Source organism: Myotis yumanensis, unplaced genomic scaffold, assembly GCF_028538775.1.
Source record: "Myotis yumanensis isolate MYYU_CA2020_CCGP unplaced genomic scaffold, mMyoYum1.0.hap1 SCAF_9, whole genome shotgun sequence".
Taxonomy (NCBI): domain Eukaryota; kingdom Metazoa; phylum Chordata; class Mammalia; order Chiroptera; family Vespertilionidae; genus Myotis; species Myotis yumanensis.
In genome coordinates, this window is record NW_027223760.1 from 18,112,055 (window position 1) to 18,120,310 (window position 8,256).

Genomic DNA, 8,256 nt, shown 5'->3' on the forward strand with positions numbered 1-8,256 from the left:
TAATTGCTAAAATTCTGTAGCACACCAAAATATATATTTTTGCCAATCTGACAAAAAAAAATAACAACAGTAATTACCTACCCTTTTTTGCTGCAAAGCGATTTTTTAAAAAATCAGGTGCCTATACTGGTGTATAAGGATTTCTGATACCAAGAATTAACAAATCAGACACAACTTTATCATTCGACATGACCAATGAGATGCAACTCTATTATATGACCTACCTATTTATGGTTCAAGACAGGGCATTCCCACCAGATGGCTATTGTTGTGTTGACTATTGTCAATTTTTTAAAATTTGGCAATCTAAGGGAAAAGGGGTCAGTGCCCCAGACTAAATAGTCAGGTATTGCATGTTTTAAAAATTCCTGCTGCACACAGGTTGAAAATCACCATCCTACGACATAGTGTAAGTCCATGAGGCTGGGAAGGCTTGGGCAGAATGATAAACACTGCTCTCAGAGGCAGTCCTCTCTTACAGTGTCTACAGCCATGGTCCTGTGTATTAGCAGCATCAGCATCTCCTGGAAAATAGTTAGAAAATGCGAATTGTTAGGCCCTACCCAGACTTACTGAATCAGAACTTCTGGGAGTGAGCCCCAATAATCGGAATTTTAACAAGCCTTCTAGGTGATTTTGATGCATGATAAAGCTTGAAAGTCATTGATTTAAACACATCATGTCTGGTCTCTTCTAGCCTTGGGATGACTGTTCCTATAGGCTGTAGCCATTACCGCTGTAAGTAGGTTCATCAGACTCCAATGGAAGACCCAACCTTGGATCAAGGTTGAGAGACTAAAAGTCTCTCAACATAAAAGAAGGGAGATTTTGTTTTTAATAAATAATACCCAGCTGTGAAAATGTCCTTGTTTAATTTGGGGGCAGTATATTTTCAGTATACTGTATATTTGAGCATCTTAGGGAGAGGTTTTGGAATAAATTTTTACTTACTAATAGGTGGTAATGGAGAATGAGAGATAGATGGGCTACTGAAGAGCTGTGAGAAACCTTCACTTGGTTACCTTCTGTATCTTTCTCAACTGTAAGAGCAGTAACTCATCAGCCAGCCCTGAGTGCAAACAATGATGCCAAACCTCGTGGATGACTTAGATAGGTCTGTATCACCCAAAAGATTTGCAGAAGAGAAACAACAGGGGGAATAAAAAGGGCAAGAAGGAAAGACGGGATGAGGAAGAAAAGGAAAGGAGTAAGAAATGAAGACAAAGTGGGGAAGAGTTCTTATGCCTCCTGGTCTTTGCCCCATCCCTCAGAATCCAGACTTGTTCACAGGCGACTTAAACCCTCTTTATAAGGACAAGGAAGGCTCTGCTGGGGCCATGTCCCTGGAGTTTGGAAACAATCATTTCTCAGGCAGAAAGATGCCAACCGCATGCCACTATCCTGCTAGGACCAGTTCCCATCCCTCAAATGCTCATGCCCATAAATTCATAAATTTTAAAAATATGGGTAATAGCATGTTTTTATATGATGGAAATGAGGGGAAAATGATGGGCCAGGTGAGAGAGAGAGAGAAAGAGAAAGCTTTGCAGAAGGAAAAGAAATATACACATGATTCGTGTAGATGGTGATAAAACGTTAGCAGTTCCTTTCCTATTGTGCCTATTTTTCTGGTGAAGTTGGAAGGAAGTCCCCATGAGTTGAGAATGAGGAAGAAATGAAATGTTGCCATTAGAACACAGGAGAATTGATGCAGTAGGAATTTAGGTATCAGAGACCTCAGGGGTTGTGCCTTGCAGAACTCCAAAGGGAAGCATTTACATAGACCAGTTAGCACGGACCTGTGGTGGCTATGGCTATGAAAATGTGCTGCTCAGATTTCCTGCTGCTGACAGCATCACTGACTGATGGTCCAGCTTCTGCTCTTCTAGATCCACATCCACCTCTGCAATAAGAGCCACGCTTCCCATGGGCTTTTCCCACCCAGTGGCTGAGCATGGCAGTGTTAAAGGAGGAATAGTGCAGACCCATTCCCGTGAGAATGGGGCTTCTCAACTGTGTGCCTTTGGCTCAAGGACACTCTTTTCATTCAGGCCAGAACATTCTAAAAACTGCCCTGCAGTCTAAGAATCTTCTGACCTAATCTTTCCTTCCTCCATTCCTTTATGGAGGTTAAATCTCATCTCATTTTGAATTCCAGCTCTGTCTTCTCTAGCGTCATCCTCTTTTTGATTCATAGGCATTTCTCCAATGAATCTCTTGTACATCTAATACTACTTTGGTGTCTACTTTTTGGAAATCTGAACAAGCATAAGGGGTACCAGGAGTGGACTGAGAAGCAGGTAAAAAGATAGGGTTTGACAACTGACTCACTCATACCCCAACAAGCAAAGAAGACCATTAGTGTTATTTGGGGCACAAAGAGTGCCTGGCACAATATGGTGGCTTGGTTGTTAAAGATTTCACCCCTGCATCAATAACAACTGATGAAATAGAAGCAGTAATAAAAAAAACTCCCAGCAAATAACAGCTCCAGTCCAGACAGCTTCACAGGGGAGGTTTACCAAACCTTCAAAGAACAACTAACACCTAACCTCCTCAAACTTCAAAAAATTTAAGAGGAAGGAACACTTCCAACCTCTAATTCCAAAACCAGATGAAGACACTACAAAGAAAGAAAACTACAGGCCAATATCCCTGATGAACATAGACGCTAAAATCCTCAACATGCCCCCTTTCCTCTGACAGCCATCAATCTTCAATCTGTAATCTTTTAATGCAAAACTCGAGTGTTTAGACTCATTCAACATTTCTGCTTTTTATGCTGCTCATACTTTATAATTTATTTCTGCTTCAATCATTTGCCTTGAAGTTTGAACTTACCAATATATCACCAATTAATATCTTCTGGCCTTCTTTTATTTTGCCTCTAATAATTTCCTTATGCAAATGACTATAGTCAGCACTGTGAAAGGAAGAGAAGACAATGAACATACATAGTTGCCTCTAAGGAGAATGATCAGGCTACTTACTGAGTGCTGAGTGGAAAATGAGTAGAAAATGTAACGATGTAAAAGTAGAAGGAATGAGAAATAAGAACTGTACATGGAACAGTGCAAGAGACATGATAATCACAGTAAGTGAAGAATGTAGTATAGGGAAAACAGACTTAATAGTTCTGTGACTGGTCAAATGAGTTACCTCCTTAAATGTGTTTCCTATAAAATGGGAATGCAATTATAACCACCTCAAAAGGTTGGCTTGAGGTTTAAAAATTTATGTTAAGAAATTAGCTCATTGTCTAGCACTTAGTAAATGCTCAATAAATGTCCATTATCTTTATTATCAAATTGCCAACAGAAAATACAGGTAGTGTTGTGAGAGATGAGAAGAGGAGAGAGATGAAAATATTCCTAAAACAAAGGAATATTTGAAATATATATATATATATATTATAATTCTCACATGAGGATTTTTTTCCCATTGCTTTTCACAGAGAGTGGAAGGGAGGGAGGGAGGGGAAGAGAGAAAGAGAGAGAGAGAGAGGGAAAATCAATGTGAGAGAGACACATGGACTGGTTACCTCCCACAAATGCCCCACCTGAGGCGGGAGTGAACCTGAAACTCAGGTATATGCCCCCCCACCCCCTTACCAGAATTTGTTTTGTGGCTTTTTTTTTTTTTTTTTTTTTGGTGCTACAGCACATAGGTTAATATGATTTTGTCTGTAGTGCCCATTGTTCACTGTATTCTTTATGTGCTTTATTTTATATATATTTTTGGAAATTGTGATAGAGACTGCTACTTGCTCTCAATATCCATTTTCCCCTTCTTCTGTAGCAGAATCTTGATTTTGAGCTGGTCACCTTGAAGTCCATTTAAGAGACTGCATTCCCTACACTCTTTTGCAAACTACACATGGCCATATAACTAAGTTCTGGCCAAAAGGATGTAAACACACTTGATGTGTAGAGTTTCAAAGAGTTCTTCCCTTTCTCCACCTTGTTGCCTAGAATGTAAATATAAGAGCTGGAGCTCTAGCAACCATACTGGCTCGTGATCAGCCGCTGAAGATTCTAAGGCAGCAAGGTGCGGGGGGGCCTGGTCCCTGAAGACCATGGAGCTGCCACCTCTTCACAGACTCCTGCTTGTGGAGCCTTTTAGGAGAAATGTAAACTTCTATATTACTCCAGGTGTTATTTTTGTTACTATCTTTACATGCAGCTGTGCCCAATTCTGACACTATTTTTCAATTAACTCCCTTGGATAATTTACTTTAATTGTCTTTATTTTACTTTATTCTTATCTGAGATTTTCCAAAATTTACTCACAAAGGACAGCAGGCACACCAACAGAGTTGAATTACCATTTTATTTTCAAAATATTTTCTATTAATTAATGTTGTAATATTCTGTTAATTTGGTAACAAAACCTCATTGTTTTCTATATTACATTCATCTGTTCATTATCCTGGTAGCAACACAGACAAACAATGGTTTCTCTAGATGGGAAGGTAGAAAAGTGGATGATTAATCGTACACTGGAGAGAATTGTAAAGGAACAACATTGTTAAAGGTTTAAAACATGTTACTTTCCTGAAGAATAACTTGAAAAGGGGCCTGTGATTTTAGTGTGAACTTCATCATGACAGGTATTGAACAAGTGGTGTTTGTGTTCACAATGCAGGAATACTGCCTCCTTTAGAAGCAATTGTAGTATATAAGTAAGAGGCCAACATGGATGGATCATAAGCATGGTCACAAAGGCTGCCTAAGTCATTGAGGCTGAATTTGGAAGACGAACAACACAGACCTGTAACCATGGAAACACAATGGGCCAACCATAATTCTAAACCTCTGATCAGTTTTTGTTTAGTACTAAATGCTCGTTGGAAAAAAAAAAGGAAAAGGAAATGCTGAGAATACCCAGACATACACTTCACAAATCTTTTTAAAGTCAAATAAGCAGAGAAGTATTGAATGTTTTCCATGACTAAAGGCAGTCCCACATGCCAATACTTGTGGGATCAGGCACAGGAGTGGGTCCTCCTAGAAGAAACGACAAGGCTAGCAAAGTATTCATTCATTCTTCTGTTGGTATAAAAGATAGAAAGTCAAAGTTACTAACAACACATGACCACATATGTGAAGTGATTGATAGAAATAAAATAATATAGACACTTATAGACCATTTAGTCAATTGCACTGTGCATCATACTCAGACAAGAGGGTCATAATGTCATTAAATTTCAACTTGTTTCCATTTCATTCCATTAACAACCTTTTTTTTCTTTTCTTTTTGGCATCTTCTATGTGCTTAGGACTGTAGTGACTAGCAACTGTAACCTGAGGCTTAGATTTGATGGGGGAAAATCAAGGTCAGGAAGCATGCAAATGTGACTTTTAGGAAGCACAATATATTTCATAGAAGTCTGGGTACTCACACTGAATGCTCTGCACAGGGGAAGTGTTTCAGGCCTTCATTCGTAATACATTTATTCTTATTTTATACGCAATTGGATTATATTTGAATCTCTGGTGACCAAGCACCTAAACAGATTAGAAGCAAAATCTAAGAAGATAAGAAACAGAGACACTAAAATGGGCACATTGACTCTGGTGCCGATGACAAGTGTGACCCCTGAGTACATGAGTGATGAATGACAAGAAAAGATATTTAAATACTTTTTTAAAAGGATGATGGAAACCTTGAGGGTAATCATTCACAGTTATTTGCTTTAAGAATTGATGACCCTACTTAACTCATCAGCCATGAAAGTATCCTGTATAATAAAAGGCTAATATGCAAATTGTTCCCTCAACTGGGAGTTCGACCAGGAGTTCAACCAGGGGACGGGGCCAGTCAGCCAACCACCTGAGGCCCCTCCCCTCAGCAGTCCTGGCCCAATCAGCCTTGATTGGGGCAGGCCAGCCAGACCCCACCTGTGCACGAAATTGTGCACCAGCCTCTAGTGTCTATATATATAAAAGCCTAAGTGACTGTTATGGTGGAAGGATCAAATGACCAGAATAGAACGACCGGTTGCTATGATTCGCACTGACAACCACAATCACCTGATCAGGGCCTGCAGGTCAACCTCCTGGTCCCTCCCCACAGCCAGCAGGTGCTGATCGCCCAATGGGGAACAGGAACTGGGGGTGGGTGGCATCAGGCCAAGGCAGGTGCGGGCTGGGGGTGGGGCCATCTGCTGGCAGCTGGGGGAAGGAAGGCCCCAGCTGGCCAACCTTGCGGTCTCTGAAGGCTTTTGAAAAACCTCTTTCTGGGGAGGCTTTTCTTTTCCCCCAGTGGCATGCAATTCAAAGGTGCTAGCTATGGAGCCGCCTGCCGTGGAGCCACCCAATCTCTCCTCGCATCCAGTCGGATTGAGTCTGGCACTTGATGGGGCAGAACACCCTGAGCCGCAGCCCACAGGCGAGAAGCTGACAGGGGTGGGGTGCGAATGCAGGGGCCTTGGAACTGGACCACCCAACCCTCAGCGTGCTCTCCACCTGGAGGCATCCTGCTGCAGACCTCTGACCCCATTCATTAGATCAGTGGTGGGTGGAAAGCAACCCAGGAGGGTGAGGAAATGAAACTTGGGGTGAGTACCACGGGTTCAGTCCCCCTGACCTCCCCCTCCCAGGATAATGCTGTGCTCCCTAACCTCCTACACCCCAAGAGATAAATGTGGATTCGCCAAGAGGCAGGCCCCTGAGGAGCTTCAGCTGGGGGGACGAGAGGAGTGACTCACTTCTGACACCCCCACCCATTGCTTTAAGGCTGCATTCTCCTTCCCTAATACATGTTGCTTGAAGTACACGATGGTTTGTGTTTAGACATTCGATAAATGTGGGGAAAGCAAAGTTTTGTGCTTTAGAACAAAAGAGTCTGGAGTCTTTGGGGGTGTGCCTCTCTCTTTCTCTCTCTCTCATACACACACACACACACACACACACACACACACACACACTCACTCCTTCCTTCCCTCTTCCCTGGCCTGGCGAATCTTCACATAGAAAGTTAACCCTAGCTCCTCAGAACCCACCCTCGCTGGAGTGGCCTCTGTTTTGTTTTGTATTTTTCTCTCACAAGGTTTTTTTCTAACCTCTAAACCCGCAGTCAGACATCCCCCCACACTCATTTCCCATATTACAACCCTTGCACTGCATTCCAGAGAACCTGGACTAACATAGTTATTTGGTGTTTGCTCAAAATTTTGAGAAAGGAGGGAGTGACGGCAGAGGAATGGCAGGGTAAGGGCACATCTTTTCCTCTCCCCCTGCCATTTCAACAAGTTAACCACCTATAATTTAACAAAGAAGTCTCTGCTCAACACAGATAAACAGGGATAATTTGTAACAACAAAAAGATACAAGGGCAAGAAAAAAGGTATGAATTGGCAAAGGAAGATAAAAATCAGATGCACTCAAAAGGGAAAAAACTACAGTATATATGAAACTTCATTTTTTATAAACCTAATGGTAACCACACACAAAAATCCACAAACCAGGACATACAGCTTAAAAAAAGAGGAAACAGAGGAAAGATGTACAGGATACGACCAAACAAACAAACAAACAAAAAAACAGACAGAAACCTAAAGGAAAAGAACCAATGGAGACACCAGAAAATGAAACATAAAATGGCCATAGGAAATCCTCATACATCCATAGTTACCCTAAGTGTACTAGTAAATGGGCTGAATTCACTAGTAAAGAGGCACAGAGTAGCAGAGTGGATAAAAAAATGAAACCCAACCATAAGCTGCCTACGAGAGACACATCTAAGCTGCAAAGACAAAGGTAGATTCAAAGCAAAGGGATGGAAAATGATTCTCCAAGCAAATAACACCCACAGAAAAGCAGGTGTAGCCACACTTATATCTGACAAAATAGATTTCAAGATAACAAAGATAACAAGAGACAAAGATGGACACTTTATAATGATAAAGGAAACTCTACATCAAGAAAACATAACATTTCTTAATATATATATGCACCCAACCAGGGAGCACCGAAATATATAAAACAGCTACTCACAGAACTAAAGGGAGAAACAGATAAAAACACAACCATAGTTGGAGACCTCCATACTCCATTGACAGCTCTAGACAGATCAACCAAACAGAAAATCAATAGAGAAATATTGGCCTTAAATGAAACAGTAGACCAAATGGACATAATTGACATTTACAGTACATTTCAACCCAGAACATCAGATTATACATTCTTCTCCAGTGCACATGGAACATTCTCAAAGGTAGACCATATGTTGGGTCTCAGAACTAGCATCAACAAA